Raw genomic sequence first — 18,375 nt, 5'->3', positions numbered from 1 at the left:
TTAGTTTCCAATCCCGAGCAGCCACACACAAGCCTAAGATCACCATGCGCAATGCCAAGTGTCAGCTGGAGTGGTGTAAAGCTTGCAGCCATTGGACTGTGGAGCAGTGGAAACGTGTTCTCTTGAGTGATGAATCACGCTTCACCATCTGGCAGTCCAACAGATGAATCTGGGTTTGGTGGATGCCAGGAGAACGCTACCTGCCCGAATGCATAGTGCCTACTGCATAGTTTGGTGGAGGAGGTATAATGGTCTGGGGCTGTTTCTCATGGTTCGGGCTCCTTAGTTCCAGTGGAGGGAAATCTTAACACTACAACATGCAATGACATTCTAGATGATTCTGTGGTTCCAACTTTGTGGCAACAGTTTGGAGAAGGCCCTTTCCTATTTCAGCATGACAATGCCCTCGTGCACAAAGCAAGGTCCATACAGAAATGGTTTGTTGAGATCAGTGTGGAAGAACTTGACTGGCCTGCACAGAGCCCTGACCTTAACCCCATCCAACACCTTTGGGATGAATTGATACGCCGACTGCGAGCCAGGCCTAATCGCCCAACATCAGTGCCCAACTTCACTAATGTTCTTGTGGCTGAATGGAAGCAAGTCCCCATAGCAATGTTCCAACATCTAGTGGAAAGCGGCTGTTGTAGCAGCAAAGAGGGGACCAACTCTGTATTAAATCAGTGGTGGAAAAAGTACCCAACTGTCATACTTGAGTAAAAGTAAAGATAACTTAATAGAAAAGAACTCAAGTTAAAGCCATCTAGTAAAATTCTACTTGAGTAAAAGTCTAACTATTTGGTTTAAAATATACTTAAGTATCAAAAGTAAAAGTATAAATAATTTCAAATTCTTTATATAATGCAAGTCAGATGACACCACTTTCTTGTTATTTTTTTTCATTTACAAAAAGCCACAACATTCAGACATCAGTAGAGATGTTTGGTTGATGCGTGAATTTCACTATTTTCCTGTCCTGCTAAGTACTCAAAATGTAAGCACTACTTTTGGGTGTCAAGGAAAATGTATGGAGTAAAAAGTATATTTTCTTAAGGAATGTAGTAAAGTAAAATGTGTCAAAAATATAAATAGTAAAGTACAGATACCTCAACAAACTACTTAAGTAAAAATACTTTAAAGTTCTACTTAAGTACTTTACACCACTGATATTAATGCCCATGATTTTGAATGAGATGTTCGACGAGCAGGTGTCCACATACTTCGTTATGAAGTGTATTTTGTGTTAGACACGCCTCTGACATGTAAAGTAAATTCCATCTGCAGTACTGAAAATATTCCTTACTCTACATGTAAAATGCATGTCTGTCGGTTATATTTCTATCTGAATGAATGTTCTCAGTGTCTTACTGAACAAGGCCCAGGTGTTGACATAGCCTAGGCAGCCGCCATAAAGAAGAAGCCCACTAGCGGCAGCCCAGGCTAGTGTTGACACAGCGCCAGGCCGAAGTAGCTAGCTGTTCTGGCAAAGGGCACCTGTTAGCAATCGAGTTGGAAGGTGTGTATTGGCTTTCTCCGTGCACGTTTGAGTAGTTAGTAACTTAGCTGTAACTTCTCACAAATAAAGCAAATCAAACTACCGTAGCTCGACAACATACATTGACCAGCGCGTGTGAAGTGCATAAATTTCACTCAAAATACTCACTCGGCTGCTCTCGATGGAACGAATGATGCTTTGAAGGATGGAAAAACTGAGCTAACTATGGTTAATAGTTAGAGTTAACTAGCTAACTTATGCTGTGGCTATTCGTACTCGGCTGTAATTGTCAGTGCAGTTAATGAATCGAACTTAATACATGTGTCTGCATCTCTAAATCATGCTACACTCAACGAAATCGCCATTACTAACTAAACCGTGGTATGGCACATGTTACACGTTTTTGGATATAAATTGATTGAGTGAACGGGTTAAAATTCCCATTCAAGAAGAACCACAAGACACGCCCTTGTCTGATCTAAACTGTCGACACCCACCACTGTAACGTTAATTGTTGCTTTTTCTTCGTAAGACAATTCAACATTTAAATTTTTGTTGCAATGAACTAAAACATAGAGCCTCTAGAAATTTATATTTTTAATTGTGAAAAAATATTTGGAGAACCTTAAAAAAAAGTACTATACATTTTAACGCTTTAAATCCGAGAGTGACTTTCTCGAGCGGAGACGCTGACCGGTCAGATTTATTTTCATCTTTCGAAGAAAACAAAGCTCAGTTCCATAACAATGACATTTAATGGAAAGCAAAGGTACAGTGGACAACACAAAGACGACACGAGTTCACTCGGCAAAGCTGGAATTATTCAACGTCTCAAGTCGTATTGCAAGAAAATAAAGATAGCTACAAAGTAATCTGAATTCTGATACACCTGTGTGTGCGCTCCCGTGTAACTGTGATCATATTGGAGTTATGATCATAACTGTGGTGTTTAAATCGTTCACTATTTTGTTTTCCACCTTCTGTGGTCCCTAACACCACATTTCAACCAGGAACCCATGTGTACCCGTTCACATTCCACATTCCACAAGGGTTTGTATGAAGTCAAGTACTATAGTTGTTTGCTTTATTCATTGTTGCATGCTCAAGGTCTGACCGTTATTGTTGCACTTATTTTCATTCAGGAACTTCCCCTCTTCTTTCCATGGGGCGCATGGCAGTATAATCTACTCCATGAAGGTGGAGATACACAGGCCCTGGCATCTAACCAAGGCGTTTGAGACAGAGTTCAACTTTGCCACCTACATAGACACCAACCAACCACATCTTCTGGTAAGGGCATGTCCTCCCATTGTCTATCTGAACCTACGTGGGCACTAGGCCAACCTAATGTCATTGAGCTAAATGTCATCCTCATATAATTCCCTCCTGTGGAAATAGGTAATCCACTTGACTCACTTTTGATATGTGACTACTCATATTCAGGGCTGGTCCTGGCCATTCTACTGCCCTAGGCAACACAAAAATGGCTGCCCTTGCAAAAGTAAAATGGTCCCAATATGCAAAATAATGACACAGAAAATAAATATTTTAGACATATTTTCAATTTAGATTCTGAATGAATGGTGAAAAGACGTATTTTCCAGACATTGAATTCAGGTTAATTTTCAGTTGTGTTTATATTTGGGCCAAATCAAGGCTGGTCCAGACTGGACAACATCTGAACCAAACATAGACGTCTATGATTGGTTCAGATTTGATCCGGACTGGACAAAAATCCAACATCAGTGGCCAGTCTGGACTGCACCAACAAATGAGGTTCGGACAGGCCCCAAAAAATACATCCAAAAGGCATCAGTGTCGGTCCGTGCTTACTGTGGTATAGGTCCTACAGTGTCGCCTGAAATGTAATTTTAGGAATGCCCATCTATGTGGTAGGCCTATGTTTTGTAAAATACCATAAAAAGATGGCCGGTCCGGACAGGACCAAGAAAATACAGTCCAAAAGATGTCGGTGTCGGTCCGTGCTTACTGGGATGTAGCCTACCATGCAATGGAAATGTATTAATGCCCATCCATGTGGTAGGCCCACCGTTTATAAAACAGGCTGTTGCATTGGCTCCTGATTCCTGTGACTAATCAATATAAGCTACACAACTTTTTCAGGATGAGTTCTCCTGAGCCTATTTGCAATGTGTTTAGGGATAGATCACATTTACTGGGACGGAAGGGTGGCCCAAAATAGGGGAGGGTTGTCAAACTTTTTTTGTTTGTTGTTGCTTTGGGGAGGGTTGTGTGTTTTTTTTATTGGGCACAGGGGGGTAATGTTTTTTTTTCTTCCTGGTTAACATTAACTCTTGCAGGTTTTACTATATAATTTCTTCCATCCTAGTCAAATTTCCTCTTCTGCTTGCATGCACCTCCCCTATGTCAAGGTGTTTTGGTACTTCCATTATGCACTACGCTTTTCCATGTGCTAACTATTACTATACCACAGGTCAGTACCAGTCTAAGTCTATCCACCATGCATAGTGATAATAGTGGTAGGTGGATCGTTTGTCCAGATCGGAAATAGGCTAACTAGCAATCATACCACACATAAAAGCATTCAAAGTTGCATCAATTTTCAATATGAATTGACAAGTACAAATAGGAGTAGCTGATACTGTAGGCAGCGGACAGGCCAGGTGCATCATTGCGCATGAAAGAACAGACATGAAACACACAGCTCAAAAAGCTCCTCTATTGATCTTGTTTAGGGACAGTACATGTATCATAACTAGACTAACTGACAACATCACAATGCATTGAATAATTGCTTTATTGTATTCAAGTGAGTAAAAATCCTACTTTAGACTGAGGTGAAAATATCATTTGAATAATGGCGCAAAAGCCCTGTGATTTGAATGTTTCATTTGAATTGGATCAGTTGTGGGTCTGTTAACAACAGTTTATAAGGTCTAAAAAGGCACAGTAGCAGGCCAGTCTGGCTGTATTTTTTACTTCTGATACTGAATGCGCAGTCTGTTTCAGATCATCATTCTCCCAAGTTGTCCTATAATAATGTGGCAACAAATGCTCCCGGCAGGCCCAGTTATTCAGGAAAGCTTAAAACACACTCTGCCTCCTCTCCAATCCATGCAGCTGTACCTCGCGCACCTAGAACCTAAGCTTCAATATAGCCTAAATATTTATCATTTAACTTTTGAAATGTATTACATTTTTATATGTGGCATAAACACAACCAGTCACAATGTTTTAATCTGATTAGGCTACTTTAAAAGTCTCCTGTAGGCATCCTCAAAATGGCTTGACATTTAGCAGGTTTCCATCAAACCTTTTTTATGCTGTAAAGTAGCCCAAATGTTGAATAAAAAATGACACGACATCATGGGAAAGCATGCCGTTTCAGGCTACAGATTAAATACATTTTGATGAACTTCACAGGGTGGTGAAAGTGTGCACAGTGATGAGGTTGATGCTCCTTTCAATAAATAAGAGGGTTTTATTCAAATCAAATCACAGTTTATTTGTCACGTGCGCTGAATACAACAGTGAAATGCTTACTTACAGGCTCTAACCAATAGTGCAAAAAAGGTATTAGGTAAGTAAAGAAATAAAACAACAGTTAAAAGACAGTGAAAAATAACAGTATCGAGGCTTTAAAAGTAGCAAGGCTACATACAGACACCGGTTAGTCAGGCTGATTGCGGTAGTATGTACATGTAGATATGGTTAAAGTGACTATGCATATATGATGAACAGAGAGTAGCAGTAGTGTAAAAGAGGGGTTGGTGAGTGGCGGGACACAATGCAGATAGCCCAGTTAGCCAATGTGCGGGAGCACTGGTTGGTCGGCCCAATTGATGTAGTATGTACAGGAATGTATAGTTAAAGTGACTATGCATATATGATAAACAGAGAGTAGCAGCAGCATAAAAGAGGGGTTGGGGGGCACACAATGCAAATAGTCCGGGTAGCCATTTGATTACCTGTTCTGGAGTCTTATGGCTTGGCGGTAAAAACTGTTGAGAAGCCTTTTTGTCCAAGACTTGGCACTCCGGTACCGCTTGCCATGCGGTGGTAGTAGAGAGAACAGTCTATGACTGGGGCGGGTGGGGTCTTTGACAATTTTTAGGGCCTTCCTCTGACACTGCTTGGTGTAGAGGTCCTGGATGGCAGGCAGCTTAGCACCAAGTGATGTACTTGATCGTACGCAGTACCCTCTGTAGTGCCTTGCGGTCGGAGGCCGAGCAATTGCCGTACCAGGCAGTGATGCAAACAGTCAGGATGCTCTCGATGTTAGTCTTGGTTACGTTGAGGGATAGGTTGTTATTCTGGCACCACCCGGCCAGGTCTCTGACCTCCTCCCTGTAGGCTGTCTCGTCATTGTCAGTGATCAGGCCTACCACTGTTGTGTCGTCTGCAAACTTAATGATGGTGTTGGAGTCGTGCCTGGCCATGCAGTCGTGGGTGAACAGGGAGTACAGGAGGGGACTGAGCACGCACCCCTGGGGAGCTCCAGTGTTGAGGATCAGCATGGCAGATGTATTGCTACCTACACTCACCACCTGGGGGCGGCCTGTCAGGAAGTCCAGGATCCAGTTGCAGAGGGAGGTGTTTAGTCCTAGGATCCTTAACTTAGTGATGAGCTTTGATGGTACTATGATGTTGATTGCTGAGCTGTAGTCAATGAATAGCATTCTCACATAAGTGTTCCTTTTGTCCAGGTGGGAAAGGGCAGTGTGGAGTGCAATAGAGATTGCATCATCTATGGATCTGTTTGGGCGGTATGCAAATTGGAGTGGGTCTAGGGTTTCTGGGATAATGGTGTTGTGAGCCCTTACTAGCCTTTCAAAGCACTTCATGGCTACGGACGTGAGTGCTGCGGGTCTGTAGTCATTTAGGCAGGTTGCCTTTGTGTTCTTGGGCACAGGAACTATGTTGGTCTGCTTGAAACATGTTGGTATTACAGACTCAATCAGGGACATGTTAAAAATGTCAATGGAGACACCTGCCAGTTGGTCAGCACACGTCCTGGTAATCCGTCTGGCCCCGCAGCCTTGTGTATGTTGACCTGTTTAAATGTCTTACTCACGTCGGCTACGGAGAGCGTGATCACACAGTTGTCCGGAACAGCTGATGCTCTCATGCATGCCTCAGTGTTTCTTGCCTCGAAGCGAGCATAGAAGTGATTTAACTCGTCTGGTAGGCTCTTGTCACTTGGCAGCTCGCGGCTATGCTCCCCTTTGTAGTCTGTAATAGTTTGCAAGCCCTGCCACATAAGACGAGCGTCGGAGCCGGTGTAGTATGATTCATTCTTAGCCCTATATTGACGCTTTGCCTGTTTGATGGTTCGTCGCAGTGCATAGCAGGATTTCTTGTCAGCTTCTGGGTTAGAGTCCCGCACTTTGAAAGCGGCAGCTCCACCCTTTAGCTCAGTGCAAATGTTGCCTGTAATCCATGGTTTCTGGTTGGGGTATGTACTAGAGGTCGACCGATTAATCGGAATGGCCGATTTAATTAGGGCCGATTTCAAGTTTTCATAACAATCGGAAATCAGTATTTTTGGACACCGATTTGGTCGATTTTTATTTTATTTTATTTATTTAAAAAAAATAATGTACACCTTTATTTAACTAGGCAAGTCAGTTAACAAAGACCGGGAAGTACATGTCTTGTCTCTCTCTCTCTCTGTATTGCCAACACATCATATTGAATATCACAATAAGGGCAGAATTTAAGTCAGAGAAACCATGATAGTATTTGTTTATTTATGGAATTGTCTCTGTATACATGTTTTAACCACAATTCCTTTGAAAAATGTACTGTATATTTTGTCATGTTTAATAAACTGAGTATCAAGGGAGCACTTTAGAACACTGCTAGGTTTTTTCAGGCTGGAAATAGTGTCAGTGGCCACCTGTACAGATATTGCATCTTAATTTGATCACTATTTTGTCACCAAAAAATTCCCTGCGCATCAGGAAATTTAAACTTAACCTGCAGTTCACTTTTTCTCCATGAGTGGGCACCAAACAATATTTTAAAATTCTAGTTCAACTGTTGCCTGGGGTGGCCTAGAGATTAGGGCTTCTGCCCACACGCTTCTGGCCCAAATAACTAAATTCCCCCAATTTACATTTAGTTACACATTTCAAATATTGACATTCCAGGGATAATAAATGACCATACCAAACACTTTTATTTTAGACTGTTGTATTTGATTGGTAACATAAATATGAAACAAATAAAGTAATATCAGTAGGCTATACCAAGATTAGTTTCCATTCATACAGTGTCGGGTAAATTGCCACAGTAGATTTGCCTTGGTAAAGAAGGAATTACTTTATAGTGTGCAAAGCTGTCATCAAGGCAAAGGGTGGCTACTTTGAAGAACCTCAAATATAAAATATTTTGATTTAACACTTTTTAGTTACTACATGATTCCATATGTGTTGTTTTATAGTGTTGATGTCTTCGCTATTATTATACAGTCGTGGCCAAAAGTTTTGAGAATGACACAAATATTAATTTCCATAAAGTCTGCTGCTTCAGTGTCTTTAGATATTTTTGTCAGATGTTACTATGGAATACTGAAGTATAATTACAAGCATTTAATAAGTGTCAAAGGCTTTTATTGACAATTACATGAAGTTGATGCAGAGTCAATATTTGCAGTGTTGACCCTTCTTTTTCAAGACCTCTGCAATCCGCCCTGGCATGCTGTCAATTAACTTCTGGGCCACATCCTGACTGATGGCAGCCCATTCTTGCACAATCAATGCTTGGAGTTTGTCAGAATTTGTGGGTTTTTGTTTGTCCACCCGCCTCTTGAGGATTGACCACAAGTTCTCAATTGGATTAAGGTCTGGGGAGTTTCCTGGCCATGGACCCAAAATATCGATGTTTTGTTCCCCGAGCCACTTAGTTATCACTTTTGCCTTATGGCAAGGTGCTCCATCATGCTGGAAAAGGCATTGTTCATCACCAAACTGTTCCTGGATGGTTGGGAGAAGTTGCTCTCGGAGAATGTGTTGTTACCATTCTTTATTCATGGCTGTGTTCTTAGGCAAAATTGTGAGTGAGCCCACTCCCTTGGCTGAGAAGCAAGCCCACACATGAATGGTCTCAGGATGCTTTACTGTTGGCATGACACAGGACTGATGGTAGTGCTCACCTTGTCTTCTCCGGACAAGCTTTTTTCAGGATGCTCCAAACAATCGGAAAAGGGATTCATCAGAGAAAATGACTTTACCCTCAGCAGTCCAATCCCTGTACCTTTTGCAGAATATCAGTCTGTCCCTGATGTTTTTCCTGGAGAGAAGTGGCTTTTTTGCTGCCCTTCTTGACACCAGGCCATCCTCCAAAAGTCTTTGCCTCACTGTGCGTGCAGATGCACTCACACCTGCCTGCTGCCATTCCTGAGCAAGCTCTGTCCTGGTGGTGCCCCGATCCAGCAACTGAATCAACTTTAGGAGACGGTCCTGGCGCTTGCTGGACTTTCTTGGGCGTCCTGAAGCCTTCTTCACAACAATTGAACCGCTCTCCTTGAAGTTCTTGATGATCTGATAAATGGTTGATTTAGGTGCAATCTTAATATCCTTGCCTGTGAAGCCCTTTTTGTGCAAAGCAATGATGACTGCATGTGTTTCCTTGCAGGTAACCATGTTTGTCAGAGGAAGAACAATGATTCCAAGCACCACCCTCCTTTTGAAGCTTCCAGTCTGTTATTCAAACTCAATCAGCATGACAGAATGATCTCCAGCCTTGTCCTTGTCAACACTCACACCTGTGTTAACGAGAGTATCACTGACATGATGTCAGCTGGTCCTTTTGTGGCAGGGCTGAAATGTAGTGGAAATGTTTTTTGGGGATTCAGTTAATTTGCATGGCAAAGAGAGTTTGCAATTATTTGCAATTCATCTGATCACTCTTCATAACATTCTGGAGTATAAGCAAATTACCATCATACAAACTGAGGCAGCAGACTTTGTGAAAATTTATATTTGTGTCATTCTCAACTTTTGGCCACGACTGTACAATGTATGAAATAGTACAAATAAAGACACACCTACTAATTCAAGGGTTTTTCCAAACTTTTGACTGGTACTGTAAGAATTCACACCCCTGAGTAAATACTTTGTCAAAGCATCTTTGGCAGTGATTACAGTCTATTTGGGTAAGTCTCTAAGAGCTTTCCACATCTGGATTTTGCAACATTTGTCCATTTATTCTTTCCAAATTGTCAAACTGGTTGTTCACGATAGCTAGACAACCATTTTCAGGTCTTGCCATAACTCGGCCACTCACTGTCTTCTTGATAAGCAACTCCAGTGTAGATTGAGTCTTGTGTTTTAGGTTATTGTCCTGCTGAAAGGGGAATTCATCTCCCAGTGTCTGGTGAAAAGCAGAATGAACCAGGTTTTTGTCTAGGATTTGCCTGATCACAACAAAATGTGGATTAAGTCAAGGGGTGTGAATACTTTCTGAAGGGATTGTATGTAGTGTAGGATCAGTTGTGTTATTACTTCTCTCAAAGAGCAAGCATTACATCAAGTAGCCTATACAGTAGCATTCAGTATAAGAGAATCAGGTATACAGAAGCCTACAATTACTCATTGGCAGGACAGTATCATTGTGCATCAATGTTATCCAGAGTGAAAGTGGGGCATACTGGTCGTCTGGCATTTCAAGCAAATCCCTGATGGGCTTGTCCATTTTTAGCCAAGTGGACCTGTCTGACTTGTCTTTTTTGCAAACATTATCTGGCTAATCATGGGGGGGTCTCAAGAAAACAAATTGTCAGGTGTGGGAGTCTTGTATAAAAATTGGGCTGGTGTGGGGGTCTTGAGGAAAAACATGGGCTGGTGTGGGGGTCTTGCGGAAAAACATGGGCTGGTGTGGGGGTCTTGAGGAAAAACATGGGCTGGTGTGGGGGTCTTGAGGCAAAACATGGGCTGGTGTGGGGGTCTTGAGGAAAAACATGGGCTGGTGTGGGGGTCTTGAGGAAAAACATGGGCTGGTGTGGGGGTCTTGAGGAAAAACATGGGCTGGTGTGGGGGTCTTGAGGAAAAACATGGGCTGGTGTGGGGGTCTTGAGGAAAAACATGGGCTGGTGTGGGGGTCTTGAGGAAAAACATGGGCTGGTGTGGGGGTCTTGAGGAAAAACATGGGCTGGTGTGGGGGTCTTGAGGAAAAACATGGGCTGGTGTGGGGGTCTTGAGGAAAAACATGGGCTGGTGTGGGGGTCTTGAGGAAAAACATGGGCTGGTGTGGGGGTCTTGAGGAAAAACATGGGCTGGTGTGGGGGTCTTGAGGAAAAACATGGGCTGGTGTGGGGGCCTCAAGGAATAAAATGGGTCAGTGTGTTAGAAATGCCAGGGCTGATTTCTGGTCCCAGTCCGCAACTGGTTCTCAATGTCATATGACGCAATACATGAGTCTAATGCTTTTTTTTATGGAGATGTCATATCGGGAAAGGCCTGTGGAGATGTTCAAATAAGTCGAAATACAGTTTTTTTTATTGATTTAAATCTGAGGGTAAAGAGGATTTTCTTTGGAAGGAAGTAATGGTCAAACACCTATACCTTATTGCGGAAATTAAGCCATTTTTGTTATGGAGGACTTTTTATTTTTTGTCCTTAAAGGATGAAGAAAGTGAAACATGTACGTTTGTTTATTTTGTAGGCTATATCATTAAGTTAAATGGCTTATGATAGTTGTATACATGTTACAGTGATTGCAGAAGAATCTGTCACTGCATAAAATGTCTTCTGAGCAGTGATGTTTGTTTTACAGGCAGAAGCATTAGTGAACCTGAACGACAGGAGTAGGCTACCCCTTTAATTTCACATTCCTACAAAATAAATTATATTCACTCCCTATAATTCACTATGAATTCCTTCAAAGTTAAACTCTTCTAGTAAAAAAAAGTCAACATTTTCCCCATGTAGCCTACATAATATCCTAAGATGTACTATTCACCTCCATCAGAGACCATCATCCTATAAATGTCTTCATGGAGAGGTTGTGTAATCAGTGAAGACTGAACTGAGAAGATCTATGCTGATTACAAGCAACAGCCCAAGCTACTTTCAACTTTGTCTCAAACCAGGATGGCACCATGGAGAAGAAATTGAGTTTCCCCACATCCGGAGACGTCACTGTGTCAAACATGTTCCGTTTATTTATTAGGTTGAGTAAATTTGATATGAGTTCATTTTAACTGGACAGACTAGAGTTGACTGGACAAGATTAGACTAGAACGCAATAGAATACAATTGAATAGATCTTCAGAAAATGTATTTTGCTTTCCCAGTTGCTAAACCAGCTGACACCATACATGGAGAGAGTCAACCCCGGACCAGTGGTCCTGGAGCAGTGTAGAGGTTTAGTTCTCCAAGGCACAACAGACCTGGGATTCCTCCGATCAGTTCACCAGATCTCCGCTAACCAGCTCCTCAGATGGAGCGAGAGGGCTTGAGGAGGGAAATGGAGAGAGAATTAAGGAGCTTATGGACAAGGAGATAAAGAAAGAAAAACTGGAGAAGAAGAGCACCAAGCTGGGAAATATTGGAGAAAGTTGGTGAGTTGGAAAAGGAGAAAGAGAAGTTGGAGAGGAAGAATAACATAGTGGAAAGGTTAAAAGTGGATGAGAGATGGAAGAAAATGACAAGAACAGGAGAGACGATTTAATAGAAAAATGATCAAATAAAAAGAAACTCAGCAAAAAAAGAAACCTCCCTTTTTCAGGACCCTGTCTTTAAAAGATCAGTTGTAAAAATCTAAACTTCACAGATCTTCATTGTAAAGGGTTTAAACACTGTTTCCCATGCTTCAATGAACCATAAACAATGAATGAACATGCACCTGTGGAACGGTCATTATGACACTAACAGCTTACAGACGGTAGGAAATTAAGGTCACAGTTATGAAAACTTAGGACACTAAAGAGGCCTTTCTACTGACTCTGTAAAACACCAAAAGAAAGATACCCAGGGTCCCTGCTCATCTGCGTGAACGTGCCTTAGGCATGATGCAAGGAGGTATGTTGCCAGGGAAATAAATTGCAATGTCTAATGTGAGACGCCTAAGACAGCGCTACAGGGAGACAGGAAGGAACAGCTGATTGTACTCTCAGTGGCAGACCAAGTGTAACAACAGCTGCACAGGATCAGTACATCCGACCATCACACCTACGGGACTGGTACAGGATGGCAACAACAACTTCCCGAGTTACACCAGGAACGCGCAATCCCTCCATCAGTGCTCAGACTGTCCGCAATAGGCTGAGAGAGGCTGGACTGAGGGCTTGTAGGCCTGTTGTAAGGCAGGTCCTCACCAGACATGACCGGCAACAGCGTCACCTATGGGCACAAACCCACCATCGCTGGACCAGACAGGACTGGCAAAAAGTGCTCTTCACTGACTAGTCGTGGTTTTGTCTCACCAGGGGTGATGGTCGGATTCGCGTTTATCGTCGAAAGAATGAGCGTTACACCGGGGCCTGTACTCTGGAGCGGGATCGATTTGGAGGTGGAGGGTCCGTCATGGACTGGGGCAGTGTGTCACAGCATCATCGGACTGAGCTTGTTGTCATTGCAGGCAATCTCAACGCTGTGCGTTATAGGGAAGACATCCTCCTCCCTCATGTGGTACCCTTCCTGCAGGCTCATCCTGACATGACCCTCCAGCATAACAATGCCACCAGCCATACTGCTCGTTCTGTTCGTGATTTCCTGCAGACAGGAATATCAGTGTTCTGCCATGGCCAGCGAAGAGCCCGGATCTCAATCCCATTGAGCACGTCTGGGACCTGTTGGATCGAAGGTTGAGGGCTTGGGCCATTCCCCCCAGAAATGTCTGGGAACGTGCTGGTGCAATTGTGGAAGAGTGGGGCAACATCTCACAGCAAGAACTGGCAAATCTGGTGCAGTCCATGAAGAGGAGATGCACTGCGGTACTTAATGCAGCTGGTGGCCACACCAGATACTGACTGTTACTTTTGATTTTGACCCCCCCCCCCTTTGTTCAGGGACACATTATTCCATTTATTTTAGTCACAACGCAGTTGACAGTGAGAGGATGGTTTTTTTGTTACTGAGTTTAGATGTGGAAGAGAAGGCAAATGAAGAGACTAAGAAAGTGAAAGGGATTGAAGGAGAAGATTGAAAGGGGAAAAGAGATGGAGAGAAAAAATGGAGAGAGAGAGGAGTTTGGGCACAGGAAGGAGGAGGTGAAGCGTGTGACTGGATATGAAAGAGAAGCTGCAGGTGGAGGTAGAGAGGGTGACGCAGCAATAGAGGAGAAGGAAGAGAGGGAGGTGGAGCAGGCGAAGTTGGATATGGAGAAGAAGCTGAAGGTGGAGGTAGAGAGGGTAACAGCAGAAATGGAGAAGCGGGTTGAGCAGGTGAAGGTGGGGACAGAGGAAAAGTGGAAGGTCAAAATGGAGAGATTTAGAGAATTGATTGTAAAAGATAAAATAAACGAGAGACAGGAGATCGACAGAAAGAGAGAAGCGGATGTGGATAGAAACAGACAGGGGTTGGAAGGAGTGACGGAGAAGATGAAAGAGAGAGGATGTTAAATAAGGTGATGCTAGAGAATAAGGAGGTGAAAAGGAGGAGGTTGAGTGAGTGAGGTGGGAAATGGGGGAGTTGAATACGATACAGGCAGATGTGGAAGACAGAGATGGAGAGAGTGGAGGAGAAGAGGACAGAGAAAGATGGGATTGAGAGGATGAGGTGGAGAGATCGAGGAAGGATTTGGAAGGATTAAAGGAGAAGTTGAAGACTGAAAAATATGTGGTATGAAGAGATTGATAAAGAGATGGAGTTGATGAAGAAGGAAAAGAAAGAGAATGAGTACATAGAGAAGAGGGTGAAGGAGGTGGATGATGAAAAGGAGAGAATGAAGGAGGAGTAAAAGCTTTGACGGAGCTGGGGAAAGATAAAAAAAAGACTGGAAAATGTCATACAAAATCTGAGGAATGTGACAGACACTAGTAGTGATGGTAAACGATTCCCTCAAAGACTAAAGAGAGAGCGAGCAGCAGAAATATGCGAGGAAGATAAAAGAAATGCAAGATGAGAGGGAATTGATGAGAAGACTTTTCAGGAAAAAGTTTTTTAAAAAACAGGATAGAAAATACAGGTACAGACACTTCATATAACAATCTGCTGAAATCAAATTACATTCTCTAATTATCCCAACTGTAGTCTAAAGGACTGATATCCACACCCTGATTTGTGTACTGCACATAGCCAGAGCCATAGGAATAGAATAAGAGTAATATACAGTTACCTTCAGTGCTTTCAGAAATTATTCACACTCCTTGTCTTGTTACTCATTTTGTTGTTACAGCCTGAATTTAAAATTGATAAAATGTCAATTTCTTTTGTCACTGGCCTACACACAATGTCTTATCTCAAAGTGAAATTATGTTTTTTGAAATTTTTACAAATTAATAAAAAATGAAAAGCTGAAATGTTTTGAGTCAAGTATTCAACACCTTTGTTATGGCAAGCCGAAATAAGGTCAGGAGTAAAAATGTGCTTAACAAGTCACATGAACTATAATAGTGTTTAACATTAATTTTTAATGACTACCTCATCTCTGTACCCCACACATCTGTTAGGTCCTTCAGTCGAGCAGGGAATTTCAAACACAGATTCAACCACAAACACCAATGCCTCACAAAGGTAAAAAAGAAGCAGACATTGAATATCCCTTTGAGCATGGTGAAGTTATCACTATAAAGATACAGGCGTACTTCCTCACTCAGCTGCCAGAGAGGAGGGAAACCGCTCAGGGATTTCACCATGAAGCCAATGATGACTTTAAAACAATTACAGAGTTTAATGGTTGTGATAGGAGAAAACTGAGGAAGGATCAATAACATTGTAGTTACTCCACAATACTAACCCAATAGACAGAGTGAAAAAAGGAAGCCTGTACAGAATAAAAATATTACACAACAAGCATCCTGTTTGCAACAAGGCACTAAAGTATCATGTTATGGGTATGGCATAACTAACTATTGGGTTAGCATCATGTTATGGGTATGCTTGTAATTGTTATGGACTGGGGAGTTTTTCAGGATAAAAAAGAAATATAATTTAGCTAGGCACTGGCAAAATTCAGTCTGCTTTCTATCAGACACTGGGAGATGAATTCAGCTTACAGAAGGACAATAACCTAAAACAAGGCCAAATCTACACTGGAGTTACTACCAAGAAGACAGTGAATGTTCCTGAGTGGCCGAGTTACAGTTTTGACTTAAATTTGCATGAAAATCTGTGGCAAGACCTGAAAATGGTTGTCTAGCAATGATCAACAACCAATTTAACCGAGCTTGAAGAATTTTGAAAATAATACTTGGCAAATGTTGCACAATCCAGGTGTAGAAAGCTCTTAGAGACTTACCCAGAAAGGCTCTCAGCTGTAATTGCTGCCAAAGGTGATTCTAAAATGTATTGACTCTGAGGGTTGAATACTTACACTGTATCTAATCAAGAGATATTAGTGTGTTTTTTTTGTTTGTTTTTTACAAACGTTAGAATTTTTCTTCCACTTTGACATGAGTATTTTATGTAAATTGTTGACAAAAATTACATTTAACTCCATTTTAAGCCACTTTGTAACAAAATGTGGAAAAAGTCAATGGGTGTGAATACTTTGAAGGCACTGTATATGGCCACCACAGCTACTATTCACTAACATTATCTTGTAAATATAGTCAGAGCCATTATTCAGTTGAGATTGAATGGACCCCAGATAACATTCTTTTGTTTGAATGCATAAACCACCTCATAATAATGGCGCTGTAACTATAAAAATGAATTGTTTCTTTCACTTTCAGATTTCCAGATGGGACAGCTACAGTGATTATATCCCTGACCCTGTGAAAGGGGAGTAGGAGGGAGGGAAATACGCACACACACACAGACACACACAAACAACACATTCTTCTACAATTGGAAAAACTTTCAAATTGAAAATAAAGGAATGCAAAGACAGTGGTTATTTATTGGTTCTTGGTGTAATACCACCTTAGATTTAGAGGTTATAATAACGTAAGAAACACAGTGCATTCCTCTAGGAATTTGGAATGACATCCATTTAATTCTGATGGTGAGATGATGATATTTTAGACAGTATATGGTGAGGAGACTGAGGCCTCCCATACCTTACAGTACATGTTGTATATACAACACTATGTAAAAGCAGAGTCAAAACAGTCAGTATACTGTTACCGACAACACAAAGGCTCTAAAAGCAAAGTAATGCGTTTCATTTTCTATTCCACCGATGCTAAATAAAGCCATATTTTCTTGTTATAGATTTGACCACAATCGTCAGGGCAGATATTTGTGCAGATTCAGAATGCTCTTACATAATAATATATGTTACCATGGCTACAACACACAGCAATTGATGATTGTGGCAAAATACACTTTATGATCAAGACCCTGAAAACCCAGATGAGATTGATAAAAAAAATACATTGTAATGGTTTCAAAATGTTTGTTTTCCTCATGAAGTTAGAACTAAAACAACCCCCAAAATGGCACCAATTGTAACATAATGTCAAGGATTATGTTACATGTGGTGCCATTTTGACAACAAAGGCCTCTAGAATGATATGAATGTGGGAAAATGGAATGGGAAGGTTCCCTCAAGTTTCCATCTCAGAACAATGCTGAACTGTCTGGAATGCGACCATCTGTGGCAGGAGGCAATCTGAGCTGGGAAACTGAGTTACTGTATGGTTGAGCCCGAATGGCGACCAGTTGTGATATACCAAAGATTTTTTATAACTTAACCAAGATGGACCACAGCCTGTTGTTTCCGATGGGAACATATGAGTCATAGTGGGCAGAACAAGCAAGGAGGTGGGCAGAGCCAAGCACGAACTAGCGAGATCCTATTGGCCCGTTCTAGAAAATATCTGCATATTTCCGTTAGGGAACACCTACTCTGTGAACTTCGCTTGTGCGATGGCTAAAGTCTACAAAACTTAGTCAACTCTATTCATAACAGATTATAGTTTTGGGAACAGAAAACTGTATTGAGATCAAATGTTTAATCGATGAGAGCATTTGCAGAATGTAGGCCAAAATCCATCTCGTTCCATTTTCTACCACTGCGCACCAGTGGGCTTTCTCTCACTAGCATATTTGGTAGTGAATGGAAACACCAAGTGGATGCTTCATATTTATACATCCAGTGAAATATCTGTCTCATTGTTCTATCTGTGGATATACCATACAGGAACAAAAAAAGCTGTGACCTCTTGCACCCACCCAATCCATACAGTACTGTAATGTTAACACTATGAAGCATTCGCTTCCAAGTTAGAACTGTACATAACACTGCACAGTATAACAGCGTGTCTCAAACAGAGACTCATTACTACACATTCAACATTCAATAAATATATTGAAAAGACTCTGATCAATATATTATGAATCAATATATATTATTTACCCATTTTCTCTTCTCTTGGTAAGAATATATTACTCTATGTATACGTTTCACTTGAGGAAAAAGACGTTAGCCATGGCTAGCCCAAAAGGGTGAGTGGTATTACAGTAGAACTGTGACAATAATTAGTATAATTTGTCACAACTTGGCAGCTTGCTACTGGATGTACTTGGCATCTGGAACTGAGTAAAACAATATACTCAGCAATTAAACATTAATAGTCAACCATAATATGCATTATAAAAATAAAAATCATATCACACAAGTAAAATGATTGCATAAAAGGGTTGGTAATACATTCTCAAAAAGGGTTGGAGAAGTTACAATTCATGTAGTTGCTACTGTAACTGTTACTGTAGCTAGACCCTCAGGTCAAGGCAGAACCACTATGCTTTAACTCAGGATGATATGGTACCCACTACCATACAGTTAAC

The 18,375-nt window shown here is 41.5% G+C and overlaps 1 long non-coding RNA gene across 2 annotated transcripts; it reads left to right on the top strand.

Moving 5' to 3' along the window:
- The first annotated feature begins 1,397 nt into the window (after positions 1-1,397).
- On the top strand, positions 1,398-17,008 carry LOC129853729 (uncharacterized). 2 transcript variants are annotated; one of them, XR_008759171.1, is made up of 3 exons: positions 1,398-1,516; positions 2,638-2,785; positions 16,317-17,008. It is a non-coding gene; the product is annotated as an uncharacterized LOC129853729 (long non-coding RNA). The 2 variants fall into 2 exon arrangements; XR_008759172.1 differs by lacking the exon at positions 1,398-1,516 and adding an exon at positions 1,879-2,545.
- Positions 17,009-18,375: the final 1,367 nt, after the last annotated feature.

This window comes from Salvelinus fontinalis, chromosome 4 (genome assembly GCF_029448725.1).
Source record: "Salvelinus fontinalis isolate EN_2023a chromosome 4, ASM2944872v1, whole genome shotgun sequence".
In the NCBI taxonomy this organism is placed as follows: domain Eukaryota; kingdom Metazoa; phylum Chordata; class Actinopteri; order Salmoniformes; family Salmonidae; genus Salvelinus; species Salvelinus fontinalis.
This window is presented reverse-complemented; position numbering and strand designations above follow the sequence as displayed.